This window comes from Teleopsis dalmanni, chromosome 1 (assembly GCF_002237135.1).
Source record: "Teleopsis dalmanni isolate 2A chromosome 1, ASM223713v2, whole genome shotgun sequence".
NCBI classification, from domain to species: Eukaryota; Metazoa; Arthropoda; class Insecta; order Diptera; family Diopsidae; genus Teleopsis; species Teleopsis dalmanni.
Window position 1 is genome coordinate 203,504,627 of NC_051846.1, and position 5,291 is coordinate 203,509,917.

The following is a 5,291-nucleotide window of genomic DNA, read 5'->3' on the forward strand; positions in this document are numbered from 1 at the left end:
ACTACTCTTCGGAAAGTCATTTATTTCTTCTCATTACCTTCCTACCTTCTTATTTTTACCTTCCATTTAGGCACTTAAGTGGTTTACTCATATCTGGAAAACGTTACTTTAACTTTATGCAACTTTTTGTTAGTAAATATCACTCCTATTTCTTATTATTTATCTAACTATATGACTTGCTTATATTTGAAAGTGCCACTGTTATTTTCCTCCAATTATTTCCTTAACCAACTAACTACGAGTAATATCCGGGAGACATAGCTTATCAAATATATACATGGTTGATATATCATTAATAGCATTTTCAATGGAGTGTCATCATTAAAAGCAAATAAAATAATAACTCGTTCAAGTACAAGATTAAACAAAAAAACAAAATCTTTTTTATTTAAACTATATAAAATATGTTTTATTTTTCTCTTTTAACAAATATAAATTAAAATGTCTTATCCGTAGTCTGAGTATGAGGTATATTCAGTTTTCTGTCGCCTGTGCCAAGATAACGCAATAAGATTAATTAAAATTGTCTATAATTTGATTAATAAAATTAATTATTTAAATTCTGTCTTATTTATTCAAAATCAATAAAAAAATTTTTTTGCACATTTAATATATTTTCCATTAAAGTTAATATATTCTATTTTGGTTTAATCTTCTTCTTAGCTCAGAAACCATAAATCATTTATTAACATTTTAAAAAAATAAATATACTTTGGCTAAGACATTCAACTACAGCAATAACTTTTTATTTGCATCTTTCAATGTAACTTACTGTTGCTGTTGTGATAAATCAATTAACAGATATTGACGCTCCTTAATTGATAATTAATATTTTTTTTATTAAACTTTATTTGCATTTTTATGACTCCAAATTTTTTCTTTTTACAACTGAACAAGTATCAACAAAAGCTCTTTAATTGCCACCTACCTAGTCGTTTGGTAATTCAAATATTTTCCCTTGCAACTAATTAGCCGCATAACTGAACTTAATTTATTCATTAGCGACAGAAACAGAGAAATTAAATAATTAAAAAATTATAAAAATATGCAATAAACAAAAATGGACAATAAAAGTATTAATAAAATTTGGTGTCTGTCTTCGAAAGAAATGTAAATTCAAGCTACTTCAAAAAATCTCAAAAAAAAAAATTACTTTCATTTTCAAGTAATTCGTACACAAAACCAAAAGTATCTCTTCACTTCACAGATACACGCCGAGCCCCGCGTACAGTGCGCTGCAGCGAAGTGCCAGTGCCGGCTCGCAACCAGTTGCTGCGGCACAAAACAGTGCGATAAGAGCGTTTCTGGTGCACGAAGTACTACGTCTGGAAAAGTTGAGATGTACAAGATGAAATATTAAAGAAAGATTTTGAAAATGTGACACAAAATTAGTTGACAAAAAAAAAAAATAAAAATAAAAAATAATAAAAAAAAAAACAATAAAATTTTATGTGTTTTAAATTTTTACAACTTATTTTTGCTTCAAAGTGGGTTGTAAAAAAAATCTATCAACTGAACCAGTTGAAAAGGTGATATAAAGCTAAAGACGTGCCGGCAGACCAGTCTTTGCGACTAAACTTACGAATCGTTCAGTTAATAAAAGCGCAATGTCAACTTTTCTGATGACGTACATTTATGGGCTTTTGGCGCTACTTGTCACCGCAGCTGCAGTGACTGAGCAGGATTCGGCAGCTGGAGTTGGAGTGACTTCAGTGAATGCGTTGGGTATTTGAATGAATTTTTTTTGCTTTCTGAATGTAATGGAAAAGATTTACATTTTACAGATACAAAAGAAACGAAGACCACTACTAATGCCGCCGCTGATGCACAAGGAAGACAGTATCTCAGCTATGGCGGTTGTCCTTTGTGCGATTCTTCAGTTTACAGCTACTGTTCACACAAAATGATACACGATTCTTGTTGTTGCAGTTATCCTTGTAAGCTTGAAATGAAATCTTTTATCCACATTTTGTGGATTGAAGCCTTAATAATTTTTTTTTATTTGCAGCAGCGCAACTGAAGCCCCCGCAGTGCCTCTACTACGACTGTACTCTGTTGTATGCGAAATCTTGTTTTGAGCACACATTAATCACAAATTGTTGTTGTAATAATCTTTATTGATTACATTTCTAGTATTTAAGTACACTCAACATATTCATGTTCCTAAAATTGTAATTAGAAAATTAATTAATAAATTTAATTTTAAGCTACTTAAAATTCTACTTATACATGCGGTAACTTAAGTACATAAAAACATACCTTAATTAAAGATACATTTCAAGATATCATAAAAACATAAGATGAGCTATTAAGTCGGGCAAGAAAATTTAAGAAGAATATAAGAATAATAAGAAGTAAGAATAATTAAATAATTAAATTTAATCAAAAGTTAATAAAATATTCATGACTAAGAAAGAAATATATTAAAAGTTTCAAAACTAGCAAAGACGTGCCCTTCATGTCTTGAGATTCACCACAAAGTAAAATTTGTTTTAATCCAATCCACTAAGAAACACACTAGAACACTAGAAATATTTACAGATTTTAAGCGGAGTAATACCCTTTGGTTGTCAAACATTTTACTGATTATTGTTATCCATTATTATTATATATTATGCACTATTTTTCTTTTTTCTTAGACTTTCGCGTACATAGGTTTCGATAACAAATAAGTCAAATGCCTACCTTTGTGTAGCTACAGCTAAGTTTGGATCCATCTTTGCATCAGACTTCTGAACCCACTTTTTGGATTTAGTGTTTCTGTACAATTTTCTGATTAATCTTGATTTCTTTATAAATTATATTGTATTTGGAAATAAGCTTCTTGCTGTTTCTACCTAAACTGTATTTGGTGATCCCAGATTGGAGAGATCATAAAAGCTGCTTGGGTATCTGACTATATTATAATGCTGATGACGTTTTTTATGGCATTTCCTCGTATAGGCAGATTGGGTACAATGAGGTACCAAATAATTGGTATACTAAGCGAGTGTAACTAGAATATCTTCTAGAATATCCTCTAAATGACTATGTTTAATAAAGATGAGATGAATAAACACTCTGACTTCTAAGTATAGTTTAATACTTCAAATACTTAAATATTTGAACTTTTAGTTAAATCACGTCGCAAGTTAATTAGGGGATTCTTTATTTTTATAATTTTATGACATGTCATGATTTATTACTATTGTATATCCCTGAATTTTCTCAAATCAGGGATATACTCATTTCTCGTTTGATATTAAAAAAAAAATAAATTTAATAACTTAATTCTGGCAACCAAAAACCACTACCTTCTCTACGTATCACGTCTCCTGTGAGTAATAATTCATTACTTGGATAATTCATTGAAGAAGAATTACTAATTTTGAATTTAATCATAATAATTGAGACAGTGATCCTTTTAATCCTTTGAGTTGCACTTCTGGCGCAACAATCAACTTAAACATGATTCATAATACCAACTTAGTTACTTTAATTAAATATTTAATTAATTTAAATGTCGACTAAGATGAAACTTTTTCCAAGAAGCAGTAAAGAAGCACAATTAATTGAATGTGTCGTAAGTGCTCAAGAGAGATTCATCATAAACGGAATTAATGGAACATGACAGGCACTTTTGCCGAGCTTAGTCCGTCGGCTGAAACAATGAAAGCAAAACAATTCATTACTGGAAAAGCATTAATTAATGTATCTGATTAACAAATGCATTGAATATTTTATGCAGAACGTTATGTGCTGACCGACATCAGCATCAGTAAGCGAGGCACGTACAATAATTGCTGTCATATAAGTAGCAAATGACCACATGGACAAATGAGATACTCGTACTCGTAGGAGGAATAGAAAAAGATACTTTGCCAATAATTATGAAATTAAATTTATTTTTTTTTAAATTAAGGATTAAAACAGTAAAAAAGTTAAAAGCAAAAGAAAATCAAAATCAAATCAATAGAGTTTTGAACATTTTTCTTCTCCTATTGTGAGATTTATTTATATAGTAGCGAATATATATAGTATATATGTAGTGTTTATATATATATTTTTTTTTTGTTGAGTTCAAATATAAAACTCATGAAACTAATTAACTGTGATTGATGAGCCAAGCATAAAATATATCCTTGTACTTTTGTATACAAACGGATTCCTTGTACTTCGGTACGCCGCTGCGTGGTCCTTATATAAAAAGGCAAGGCACACCATTAAAAACTTTTCTGCAATAAAAATGAAATTCACGACTACGAAATGAAAAAATATAAAATAAAATACATAAATTTGATTTTGAAATACCATTAAAAGATTTTTGTTTGACAAAATTCTTGAAGTTGACATCATTAGAAAAGTTTTGCGTTTTTCGTTTATATTTATTACAAAATTTTATTTGAATCTTTTAAAGTATGGAAAACTCTTTTACAAAGTATGGAAACAGATTTAATAAAAAAGCCAATTCAATTTGATATGGGATATGGTCTTATAATTTGTTTTTATGGAATTTTACTTAAATTTTAACTTTATGGAGCACGAGTTTGACATTTTGAACATTTCACTAAATTGTTTTCATTTAATTTAAATATATTGCTGTATATATTTAAAAAATTCACTTTTTTCAAAAAAAAAAAAAACAGATACAAATTGGTTTTTCATACACAGTTCCAATTCAAAGAATAAATACTAATTAAAACTTTGATGATATTAATTTTTTCCAATTTTCTAAATAGTTAATAGTTAGAAACTAGCATTTCTACAAATAGAAGGCGGGATCTTATAGAAACTCAAAGAACCTGTAAGGAATTTGTGTGAAACTCAAGAAAAGGAAGAAGAAGAAAATCATGGGTGTATAAATAGTGTATAAAAACACTTACAAAAAGTTCGAAAAGATATTGAACGTAAGGTGCAAATGTCCTAATATATCCCTTACTAATGACTAATGAGTTACCATTAAAAATTTGCTGAAGAAGAAGTCATAGGATATATCTTAGGAAACAAAACCACAACACCAGCTTGAGATTATTAATGATACAAACACTTTCTGGAAAGTTGGAACAACATTGCAGATGACGTGTAGAGTGGACAAGCCAATATATCCATCAGTAATAAACATATTAATAGCTAAGCTACCAGAGATTGCTGTAGATAGATATATGTTAGAATGGATCTTTGACAACGGCACTATGCCACAATTAAGGGCCTATCATACAAACATTTTAAGAAGATTTAGAAGTCTTTGAGAATAATATGAAGTGTGGGCTTTTCAACATATTTATCAATAACACACGTAGTAATAAAGAAAA